At 56.9% G+C, this 12,493-nt stretch overlaps 1 protein-coding gene across 4 annotated transcripts in view; it reads right to left on the bottom strand.

Annotated features, from left to right (window-relative positions):
- PHACTR3 (phosphatase and actin regulator 3) overlaps positions 1–12,493 on the bottom strand; it is a 217,605-nt gene that overhangs the window by 203,819 nt on the left and 1,293 nt on the right. Inside the window, exon 1 of one of the 4 annotated variants that reach the window (XM_040459802.1) lies at positions 11,597–11,753. The exons of the other annotated variants lie outside the window; for them this stretch is intronic. The gene's annotated coding sequence lies outside the window, so the exon portion shown is untranslated. Of the gene's footprint in view, positions 1–11,596; positions 11,754–12,493 lie in introns of those variants that run through there. 4 annotated transcript variants of the gene reach the window in all.

The following is a 12,493-nucleotide window of genomic DNA, read 5'->3' as shown; positions in this document are numbered from 1 at the left end:
GAGAGGAGGAAAGAGCATAGGGAGGAGCACGAGGAGGGAAGATCACAAGGAGGAGGGAGGAACACAGGCACGAAGGAGGAGCATAGGGAGGAGAGGAGGAGCACAGGGAGGAGGGAGGAGCACAAGGAGGGAGGACTACAGGGAGGAGGGAGGAGCACGGAGAGAAGGCAGGAGTACAGAGAGAAGGAAAGAGCATAGGGAGGAGCATGAGGAGGGAAGATCACAAGGAGGGAGGACTACAAGGAGGAGGGAGGAGCGCAGGCAGGAAGGAGAGGAAGGAGCACAGGCAAGAAGGGGGAGCACAAGGAGGAAGGAGGAGCACAGAGAACAGGGAGGAGTGCGGAGCAGGGCGTGCAGAGAGGAGGGGGAGGGGACAAGGAAGGAAGGCTGAAGGAAGGAGGAAAACAAAGAAAGGGAGGCAGGGAGGGATAGAAGGGGGAGGAGGAAGCCTGACTTAAACCCCCAGGGACTCTGTGAAGGAGACCCTACTCCCCTGTCCCCGGGGTCTGCTCCCTTCCTCCCGCTTAGCACACAGTACAGGCACCCACCGGAGCCTGTGCTCAGCATCCTGTGCACGGGCACGTGGGAGAAAAGCCACCATGAGGGACACAGGAAGGGCTTCTGGAGCACCCACAGAGGGAAGACGGGGGGGAATATGGGCTCACAGACCCCTCACCACAGGCCCGACCACGGTCCCAGCCCCGATGCTGAGATGGTCCCCAAGCTTCCCAAGGGGGACAGGGACTACGCGGAGGTGGCCCTCCCAATCCTTGCAGTGAGGCCCGATTCCAGGCTTCCTTCCCCAGGGAAGTCCCATCCACGTGCAGCCAGGGTCCCTCACCTACAAAAACCCTCACAGGGGTCCGCGAGCACAAGGAAAGCAGGCTGGACGCCTGGAGCTCTCCACCACCTCCCCCTCCCTTGCACGCGGGTACACACACGCGCACACATGGTGACATGCCCCACCCCCCCCCCCCCAGCCACTGGCTCACTTTACCCGTTAAGCATCCTACCTCTGGGCCTTTGCACGGGCCATTTTCTCCACCCAGGAAACCTTGCCTTTCCCATCACTCATACCCACTTTTCAGTTCTCGACTCAAGTGACACCTTCCCTGAGCCCCCCCCCAGCCTGCAGGCCCCCTCATAGCACCAGGGCAATCTCACCTCGGCGTGACTAGTATTCGCCTCTGGGATATTCCAGTCCCTGCTCGAGGCCCCCGCTAGACTATCCCAGGGGCATGGGGCGGTGCCTCCGCCTCGGCTGTCCACGCCGTCCCCATGCTGCCATCACACCTGGCCCAAGAGAGAGCACTTGGTTTGTTGGATGGGAGGGAGGACGGAGGGGACGTGGAGGGGAGCACCCACTTGCAATGAGCCACCCGGTGTTGTCACGCACGTGTTCTGTGCCTGTCCTTTCCAGTGACAGCCTGGGCTGGGGAAAGGAGCCACCCAACGGCCTCTCCGCAACCAGCGATGTCCCACCCCGTGAAATGTTTGGTGGCTGGGCTCCTGGGTGCCCGTGGGAGAAACGACCTCTGCCCCCTGGCTAACGGGCTCACCAAGCAAGAGCCAACGGCGGCTCCGCCCAGGGTCAGAAAAAGGAACCAGAAACAAAACGACTGATTGGAACCTGCATTTTCCTGAGAGAACAGCTGCTCTGTGCTAATATCCCCCTGGAATAAACTGTCGTTAGTTAATTTTAAAAAGCACACAGAGACTAATTATTAACAAATCTGTAGGCTTCTTTGTAGCAACGCGCACTACCGATAAGTCGCGCTCTGAGCGGCCACCCTTTACACTCGGTCATCTGCTCCGGGGATTTCCGGAAGGGCAAGACCATTCACCCCGACACCCCAAAGCCGTCATGGCCTTTTGTTGCTGCTATTTGGAGGACGTTTGCCCCTCAAGTTCACCTCTGCGCGTGGCTACCCGCGAATGGCAGCCACACCATTGGTGACATGGGTGTCATTACCATATTCTCAAGATAAAAGCTACGTTCCCTGAACGCCTACTCCGGGCAGGACCGTCCTGGAGCAGAGAACACAACAGCGGGTAACACCAGTCCTAACAGACAGAAGGCACAAAGAGACATCAGAGGCAAGTTGTCACGCGAAGATGCCACCAGTGTCTACAGTAATGACCTTAAGGAAAAGACGAGATTGCCGGGGAACACTAACGGGAGAGGGCCTGTGCCCCCACCAGAGGGGCTGCCCGGATGGACCGAAGCACCAGGCCAGGCCCCTCGTCTGTTCCATGTTGCAGATATTAAATCCCACTAAAAAAGGAGACAAAATAGTAAATTATCCCTAAGTCTTTAATTGCTTCCTATTGAGGCAGAACCAGCTACCCATGAGGATGGGGGGGGGGAGGGGCAGAGGGGGGGAAAAAAGAGGGACACGAGGGTCCCCTCTGTCCCCATGCCCCCTCCTGAGCCCAAGGCCAGCACTGAGCATCAGCCCCGGGGCTCTCAGCCCGCCACCCCAGCTGTGGCTGTGACTCAGCCTGCGACCTTGCCTTTTGACCTGGCCCTGTTACATCCTGACTCCCCCAGCTCAGCTCCCCAACTAGGAAGATGCGCACGGGGCCTCCGGAGGAGTGTCCCTCCCGTACCAGCAACCCTGTGAACCAGCCCCAGGGACGAGCAGGGGCCAGGGTGAGAAGGCGGGAAGGAATGGCTGATTTCGCCAGGCGGTGGTGACCTCAGGCCAGGAGGGACTCTTCCTGCAATGTCATGAGGGCACCAGCAGGACATGTGGGTGTCAGAGCCTCAGTGCTGCAGAGGACCAGGGCTCCCCATTGTCCCTGGCCAAAATGCTCAGGGGCCACCAAGACGCCTTGAGGGGAAGCCTGTCCATAGTGACGGGCACCCTGCTCAACGCCTTACAGAAAGCAACCCACCGGGTCCCCACGGCCACCCTTCACTGTAGGCAGCGCTACAAGCAATCTTCATTTTACAGACGGGGAAACCGAGGCCGAGAGACGTAAGGAGGCACGTGGACCCAGGCAGCGTGACGCCAGAGCCCACGGACCCGCCAGATCCCCCCCCAAACCTTGTCGGCCAGTGTCCCCATGTCAGCCCCGCCATGTCAGACGTGGCAGGGGATGGCGACGTCAAGCCTGCCGAGCCCGTCGTCTCTGGGCGCTGGCGGTCTACGAGGGGAAGCGAGCCCACCGTGGGGTCTGCGCTACGGCCCCCACTCCCCACCCCTCCTGCGTCCACGTGTGCCCCGCCCGCTCCGCCCACCGGGGGCCGAGTGTACATCCCTTGCTCAGCACGCCGCCCACGTGCCTGTCCTCACAGACGGAGCCGGAAGTGAAGGCGCGAGACCGAAGAGGCCCCCCGTGCGTCTCCACCTGCCACGAGACACCACTGCTGGGCCCACGGAGGATGCGGCGCGTGCGGGAAAGAGGTGCTCGCTCTGCATCCAGCGCCCATCCTGGACCTGCCACCCTGCAGACACCTGCTCGCCGGTGAGAGCTCCGTGCTGCAGACCCCCGATCGCTGGGAGGGAACGAACTCGAAACAGCACAGAAGGAGACAAACGTGAGGGGTCTGGGCTTATTACGCAGGTAACCTGTCGCTCCGTGCTCGTTGACGTGCTAGGTCGCTAGCCAGACTGTGAGCCTCCAGGACAGGCAGTACGTGTTTCCATCGCCCCCCACGCCGTCCCCCCTGCACACAGCAGTGCTCGATACGGCAGCAGACGGAGAAATGCCAACCAGGGTCACAAGCCCAGGACGATAACATACAGCATCTCCCCCTTCCTCCGAAACCTACACCCCCTTTGTGACCTCTGCCGTGCCTGTGTCTCCTCATGTTTCCGGGCATTACCGCAGCTACTTTATAATGTTTTGAGGCCGTCTTCTGTACGTAAATAAATTTGATTTAAAGGAAGATCACACACCACCACTCTCTCTGGAGAGCCCACTTCCACCGTCATACCTAGAGTCCAGTGAAAAAATAAAGAACGTGGGGCAGGGCCACGCGACCCCGGCAGAGCGGCGCCCAGGTGCTGAGACAGTCCTGATGCTTGCACACGCTCAAGAGCTTTGCACAAAAGACCCTGACCAACATGCCAAGGTCAGCGACAACCTGACTCATGTGGCTGCAGAAACACAGTCATCCCACAATTAACACTGCCCGGGACGATGTTTTCCTGCCAAAGGGAAGCAAAAAAGATCATTTCTGGCACATCTCTCTGACTTTATTTAAATCCCCTGAGCTAGTGATTACAACACGGCAAAAACTTTTCTGCACATAGACACAAACTTCCAAGAAGTAACGGCCCCCCAAAATAAAGTAATAACACAACTCATCGGTAAGAGTACTGAGAAAGATTGTGACTTTAACAAAGTGTTACACTTAAAACAGCTGCATAACAACGCGCAATAAATATATTTATTAAGCCATGTAGCCACAGCTCCCGTCCTCCCCTGGGGTCTTGGCAGATTCATTTTGTGACTGCCCACTCATCAACGTCAAAGTGTACTTAATGCGGTCCCACTGGATAAGGGACATGCCAAGCTGCCCATCCAATGACTTGCTTTAACAAACAGGGACACCGCCCCAGCCCATTAAAGATAAAACCTTCCACGACTCAGCCATCGGCTGAGTCTCTGCCATCACCTTGCCTGACTTTCAATAAATAAATCTCGTCCTGGTGGCCATTCTGGTTAAATGGACTGGGAAATGGAGGAGTATGTCTGTCTGTGTGTTTATGTGACTACAGATACATATACATCTGTCAGATGGATTGCCTGAGCCAGGAAAGGGACGAAGCAGAGGCACCTGTTCCATCTCAAAGACTGAGGCCCTTCAGGGAAGGTGTATGAAGAGGCCAGCAGAGAATGGGCGGGACAGGCAGGGTGGGCGGGGCAGGCAGGTGGGCGGGGCAGGCAGTGGCTGGGACGACAGGGGTGAGAGGGGCAGGGTGGGTGGAGCAGGGAAGGGGCGGAGTGCACACGGGTGGGTCAGGTCAGGCAGAGAGTGGGCAGCTCAGGCAGGGTGGGCAGGGCACAGTGGGTGAGGCAGGCAGTGGCTGGGATGGACAGGGGTGAGTGGGGGGGGCGGCGTGGGTGGGGCAGGGAGTGAGTCCAGCGGACAGGGGTGGGTCAGGCAGGCAGTGGGCGTGGCAGGTGTGTGGGTGGGGCATCAAACTCACCAGGATTCAAGCTTCCACCACCTCCCCCCCTCCCGCCAAGTGTGCCCCAGGGTGGGGTCCTCAGCCTCCCCAGCCCTCTGGTGCTTCCTCCAGGGTTTAAAGGAAAGTGAAACACAAGTGTGATGGCCCGGTGTAGAAAACAGAGTTGACGACGAGCACATTTTCACTCCAGCTATCAATAATTCACCAGACTGTCAGCTCCGTGAAGGCCAGTGACCTTGTCAGTCTCGTACCCCGAACAAATATTATCAAATAAAATTTGGATGGACATAATGTTCAGGCTTAGATCACACATCTTACTCCCAACCTTTAATTTCTCGCTAAAGAAATGTCATGAAACATAATAATTGCTTCAGCCTTCCCGAGATGCCTTCTATGTAATTTTCAAAGGGCAGCCTGCGGGCCACATGCATCCCCAGATGTGCGTGGTTTGGCTTGGGGCTTTGTGTGTTTCTAGGCTGCCCTGGCAGGGACCACAGCTGATGACCCGCAGCCACTCTTCTTACCCCCTTCTTCACCGGTTCTTGTTAAGGGTAGCCATGCACCTAAAACAAAACCAACCACCCAAAGCCCCGCGTTCCCCAGCCCCCTGCAGCTGCTGGTGGCAATTTGAACCCTCCTGGCCAATGACGCGTAAGCAGATGTCACTGGGAACGGCTCCCAGGAAAGGAGGGTCATGACTCAGCAGCCGGACACCCCTCAACCTGTCCCCAGCCCCTTCGCCCTGCCCAGAAGGTGTACCTACTGCGAGAGGTGCAACCACCCTGTAACCAGCTGCTACCAGGAAATCACAGAGCCCTCAACCCGCGACCAGGAAGCCGGTGGGCTATCTGCGCCTCCCTAGACCAAAACCCCGATCCTAATCCAGCCGGGGCTCTACTTGGCTTTCCTGTTACGTGAAGCCACACCGATCCCTAACTGATAAACTTGACAACATTTAAACATCACATTTCACATCAAAATCTGGATTTCCAGCATAGGTCTTAAAACGGGGTGTTGTGGTAGCCCTGGGTGCCCTTTTCCCAAAGGAGCCTGGGAGGCAAACTCACAAAAGTGAACCATTCTCTCCCCCAGAATACGTAGTCACATCTTCTTCCGAGACCACCCAAAATGCTGTCCCAGAATTATAGGACCAGAGGCAGCGACCTGGAGGTGAGGGGACTCTGGATGGACCGCAGTCTGGGGAGGGGGCTGGCGGGCAGCTGGGGAGCAGCGTCTGAGGAAGGGGACCCGGGGGCTGGACAGGGAGGAAGCCACGGAGGCAGAAACGGCCCTAGGAAAACAGTGGTTATGGGAAAGGGCAGGGGAGGTCTGGAGCCAACGGCTGGGTGGGAAGAGACGAGTAGAGCCAGCCCATCCACACGGCAAGCTACTGCAAGCGCCCAGGGAGACCAGAACCTGAACCTGAACCAGAACCTTCCTCCTCCTTCTGATCGCCATTTCCTGAGACACTGAGGGGCCCCGGGTCCTGACCAGCCCCCGCCGGGTCAGTACGGGCTGACCCACAGTCACAGCCGCAGACAGTGAAGCACAGAGAGGCTGACAGCTCGGCCCTGACGCGGCCCCAGTCATAGGAGGGGCTGCAAACAGCCCCGGGAGCTGCCCCTCCTTTGCCTCCTGCCCTCCCCGCAGGGTCCACTGCCTCCTGACCTTATCCACCGAAGACGGAACCATCTCCGAGGATGTCGGGAGGCGCTTGTCTCCTCAGAGCGGAGACAGCAACAAGCAATGTCTCAAAATGCATTCACCGGTACAGACAACAGCTCAGTAAGCCTCACCCGCCGGGAGTCAGGAACAATAACTACCACTATGTGACATACAGGAAATGGAGGTTCAGACAGGTGAAGTGACTTGTCCAAAGCCACTGAGCTTGCGTGTGGCAAAGCCCACACCTGGACCCACCCGTCCAGCTCCAGGCAAAGTATCTGTCTGGATGGCATTGCTGTCTTCGTGGAAGACAGCCATCCAGCAAGGACCCAACATGGCACATTTTAGCTTCTCTGGGGAAGCTCACTGAGTCGAAATAAATGAATCCTGTGCAGATAAGAAATGATCTCTGTTTGGATGTCCTCCCTTAGGAACATGAGAGGATCAGACTGAGGGAGGCCAAGGGTCCCTCCAGAAGAAGAGCTCCAGACCATGACCAGGTCAGGCGGACTCAATGCCATCAACAAACATTCACTGGGAAACAGCCAAGTGCAGCATAACCAAGAGGATAATGGGCAAGGCCCTGCCCTCAGGGGGCTTCCCATTCAGAACAGTGCTGGCCCAACGTTCTGGGGACGGGATGTTCTAGATCCACATTTTCCAGTATGGCAGCCACCAGCCACACGTGGCTACTGAGCTCTTGAAATGTGGTCGGTGCAGCTGGGGCCAGGAAATTTTCATTTTCATTTATTTAACTTAGATTTCAATTGCTACAGGTAGGTAGTGACTACCATACTGGAAGGTGCTTTCCAGAGGGAGAGACAGAAAATAAACTAGGCTGTCAAATACATCAGTGAGATCATTTCAAAGAGTGACAAGACAGCGGGGAGATTGGCTAACGTGATCAAAAGGGGCGCAGGGTGGGGAGGGGGAAAGCCGGGACCCTAAACTGTGGCAGCTGACCTCCTCGTGCGGGCACCTGGGAAGGCCCCAGCGACAAAGCCGTCCGCGGTCGTGGCCTTCTGTGCTGCACTCAAGTGAGAAGGGCCGGGGAACAGAAATTTCAGAAGCATCCAATCTTTTCCGGTAAGGAATGTGCAGTGCTTTCATCATCAGACAAAAACTCTTAAGTTCTTAAACCCCATATATGTTTTTAACGCATCTAGCTTTTAGTTTTAATAAGCCTAAAGAAGCTGGCAAGGTTATTACCGCGTAGTTTTGCTCCTAATTAGGCCAAGCGGACACTCTGCGAGGGGCCAGAGGGAGACCCCCGGGAAGAGGGCACTGGAGCAAGGCAGGGGGCGGGGGGACCGTGGCAGAACCACCAGGGAGAAAGGGGGCACGTTGCCCTGTCGCCACCAGGCCGTAGGGCTGAGGCAAAGGAGAGACCAGACCACATTTACACTTTGGAAAACTCTCCATCCCACCAACGGCGGAACCAGGCAGAGGGAAGAGAAAACCAGGACTCGGTACCGAGCAGTCCAGCCAGAAGGCGGCAGGGGCTCCCGGTGGTCGATGGCAGGGAAATTGGAAGCAGCAAGAGCACTCCTCCTGGGAGGAGGGGAAGGGGGCCCGCTGGAGCACGGAGGACGCAACCAGCGAGGGGCCAGCGCGACTCCCAGCGAGAGTGTGGCCTGGGACGTGTCCTTGTGTGTGGCAGCCCGCAGCTCGGGAGGGCACAGGACGCTCCGAAAGGCTTCTCCCCCTCCAGGCAATAAGGCAGAAGTAGGACTGCAGAAGGGAGCCGTGGCTGGTCTCCCAGCCACCCTCTGGCTGTGCCCGAGCTGATCTGCACAGAGGCCGGTCCAGCTGGCCAGCCCCAAGCCTCGTCAGCTACGCCTGCGGTCTGTGCTTGCACCCATGCATTCCACACATGCTCTCTGGAGCCTCCTGCGTGGGAGCTCCGTGCGGGGCTCCGGGCCTAGAGGGGGACAGTCCTCACGGATGACACACACCGGGATCCCAGGAGGTGAAGAGCACCACGAGCGAATCAGAAAGGAGGGACAGGAGGCAACATCAGCCCGAGACCTGAAGGATGGGAAGGGGACCGCGGGACACCGAGGGCTGGAGCTCAGGAGTCACACAGGGCAGGGCCCACGTGGTCACACACACGGGCACAGACACGTGGATGGGGACACACACACGCAGAAGTTGTCGGCACAGAGACCGAGGCTATGGCTGAGCACTGGACTCAGCGATCCCCCAGGGGAGGCCACCTGAGCCCCACCCTGTCACTTGTTGGAAATGCACGTTACCAGGGCCCCTCCCGGACATGCCGAAGCAGAAACGCTGGGTTTAACAGGACTCCAGGTGACTGATACACACTAGGAAACAACGGTCCACATCAGCAGCTCTCCGGGGAGACGTTGCCCCCAGGGGACACCAGGAGATGTCTGAAGACATTTTTGGTTGTCACAACTAGGGGGTGGGGAGCTCCTGTCGTCTAGTGGGTAGAGGCCAGGGATGCCGCTTAGCATCTTAAGGGCCCAGGGCGGCCCCCACCGCAGAGAGTGAGTAGGCACCAACGTGACGGGGGGTCAAGCCCGAGGAACCTGCCCAAAAGCACAGGTCCCCCACTGGTTGGCCCCCGGAGCAGAAGCTTCACAAAGGGAAACAGCCAGGCCCCACAGAAAGGGTGCAAACGGCAGTCCCAGGGGACTCTGGTCCTGCATCGGGGAAAGGGGGAGGGGTGTGGAGTGGAGAAAGAAGTCAGCAGAGGGCCCTACAGGAACGCCCAGTGTGCCCGCTGCAAGGAGGAGGAGGAGACGGCTGAGCAGGGAGCCAGGAGAGCGAAACGCAGCAGAATCCGAGCGAAGAGAGGGTCAGGAAGGGGCACTGGGCAAGGCCAGCGAGGGCACAGGATAGGGACAGTGAGGGGAGGAGGAGGACAGGGAGGAGGTCACAGACCACCTTCTCGGTGCGGGGGGCAGAAAAAAGCCTAGCAAAACTGCCCGCGAGTAGGAACTCCTCGGAAGGATGAAAAGTCACGGGGTGCCGTCTCACCTTGTTTCCAGCTCAACTGGGGGAGAAGGCCTGGCCGTGCCTGTGGGCACCGAGCAGGGATTCACAGAGAAGAGTCTTGCGAAGATGCAACATTATTGTTAACGCAGCAATGATGCGGAGAGAGTGGAAGCAGGGGCCCTCGGGGAAAGCCGTTCATGCCCGCCACACAGTCCGTGGCCACAGACGTGGCCACTGAGAGATTTAATGCACTAATAAGGCCACAAAAAGCTGCTCGCGCTCACCAGCGACCAAGGATCCACAAATTAACACAATGAGCCACCATTTGTCACTCTTCGTGCGGGGAAAAGGAGATTGATGACCTCAGATGTTGGCAAGCCTGCAGAGAAAGGGCACTCTCGGAGATTCTGGAAAGAATGTCAATCGGCACATTTTCCAGGGTGCGATATCACGACAAGAAAATGTGGGTGCCCTGTGGCCCTGACATCCCACCAGATGGGACACGCCCTAGGGGAAATTTACACACAAGCACAAGGAGGCTTTGCCTGGGCATCCACAGCCAGGTTGACTCTGATGGGTAAACTTTGGAAAGAACACCAATGCCTAATATCCAATGAAAAATGTATTCTCGGTATACTATGTGCCTATTGAAGGATATTTTACCTTTCCGAGAATGTTCCTGAGTTTTTACTAAGAGCATAGTGATGCGTTAAAAATGCATTTGGGGCGGGGGGGGGGGGGAGGGAGAGTAAATGCAACCTTGGGCTGTTTTCTAAAAATACAAAATCTAGACCAAAGGAGGTGACCCTTCTCCTTGACTTTGTACTGGGTTATTCCACAGCTGGTTCACCGGCTTCAGTTTTCAGGAGTAGATCTTTAGAGCGGCAGGAAGACAAACGAAGAGGTCCTGAAGGGAGGACAAGATGAGGGCTGGGACTTTTCAACCCAGTGAAGAAACCCAGAGTCAGAACGGTGTGGTAACTGCCCTCGAAGAGCAGACTGTCTGAAACCCCGAGTAACACACACCATGAGAGGACCCCATCAGGACTGATGGCTTGTACACTCCTATGAGCCACCTGAAGAATTTTTAGACACATCTGCCCCAAGAGAACCATGCACTGCCACATAAAGAAGTGAGTCCCCCATCAAAAGAGGTATGCAAGCACCTGCCAAGGCAACCAGGCAAGGCAGTCATAGAAAATGCTCCCCTGGTCCACCCTGCCTGCTTCCAGCTCCCGGGCTGCTTCCAACTCGAAGATTCTGATTCTCTTTCTGCCAGAACTCGTCTGCTTAACACAATCCATAAAGACTTAATTGCCTGATATCTTCAGCAAGGTTCTACCACTCACAGAACGGTACATGCTCTAGACTTTTCGCCTCAGACATCTGCTCTCGGGGTCCCATTCTGACCATCTGAACCAGAGACTGACTCCAGCGTTTGCCCTCCCACGGCAACATTTAATCATCCAAGCCTGCCACCTCTCCCTGGTGGGCCAGCACCAGCCACCTGCCGAGCCCTCTGTTCCCACCCACGGAGGCATCAACTCACAGACAGCCAAAAAGCTAAATCCTCCATAATTTCCGTTTCAAGTTTGCTTCCTTTTACTGCCAGGGAGACAAAAGAAGCTGGAAAGGATTCTCTCGTGACGAGCCACTCAACTTCCATAATTGGAACAGTCACGGATGTGCATCTCCGACACAGAGAGAACCAATCCATCATGGAGTGCCGAAGGCTTAATCCCCGATTCCTAATAAAAGGATTAATTGAAGCCTTAAGGGTCTGCTCATGGCCGGCTCCGCTTGAAACTCCGAGGAAATCAACTTACCCTCCCAAATGTAGAAGCGGAGGGATTTCCTCGGCTGGTACCTTAGTTTGACCAAATGACACAGTGTCAACAGTCCTAACAAAGAAATCTTACAAGCCTCGCATGGCTTTATTGTTTAAAATGTCAAATTGGGCCCTGGTGCCCACAGAGCTGCCTTTACGAGGTCTTTCTCTGTAGTTAGAGAGCGAAGCTCCTATGCGTTGCAGGGAAGTGAAGGAATCCCTCCCCACAAAGCCTGCCTTCCGCCCCAGCCCCAGGGATCATCTAGATTTTGATGCCCACCATTTAACGTGTCCAGGTCCCCATCTGGGGGGGGGCGCATTCAGAGAAAACAAGTCTTCTGCCAAAGGCAACGGCAACTTCTCATCAAAACCTAATCTGTGAGGGGACGCTGTGCTTCTCCCATAGGAAATCGCGTCCAGTGGCTGGATACCAAAACACCAGCCTTGATTCTTTTTTTGAACCCTACGTTTCAGAAGCTCAGACTTCTCTCTGTGAAGTGAAAATTGCCTTCTGGTGGAGAAAGGTTTTAATGATCACTTTGCTTCCTGCGTCTCCATGGCGACAGGCCCCGCACAGCCCACCCCCCTCCTGCTTTATTAGGCCTTTCTTCCTCTCTGGAAAGTAATCAATCAAGCCATATAGACGCCTTTGTGGCCGGATTTATCACCTAAACAATCGAGGCTGCGGGGGGGGCGGGGGAGTGGGCAAAGTCCGAATCATTGAACGCAAGCGGGCTCCAGCCCGGCGTACTCCCTTCATCTCCCCGCCCGCGGCTCCGCCGGGCACACCTGTCCCGAGAGGCGGCCAGGCCCCGCCGGAGCCGGGCGCCCAGCGGAAGCCCCTCGGCGCGGTGGCCGCGGGAGCGCTGCCCTGCCCGGGCCGGGGCGCGGCGGG

The sequence above is a fragment of the Herpailurus yagouaroundi genome, unplaced genomic scaffold (assembly GCF_014898765.1).
Source record: "Herpailurus yagouaroundi ecotype Mexico unplaced genomic scaffold, PumYag 246, whole genome shotgun sequence".
Lineage (NCBI taxonomy): Eukaryota > Metazoa > Chordata > Mammalia > Carnivora > Felidae > Herpailurus > Herpailurus yagouaroundi.
The sequence above is the reverse complement of the archived record's forward strand: the minus strand, read 5'-3'. Positions and strand labels throughout refer to the sequence as shown.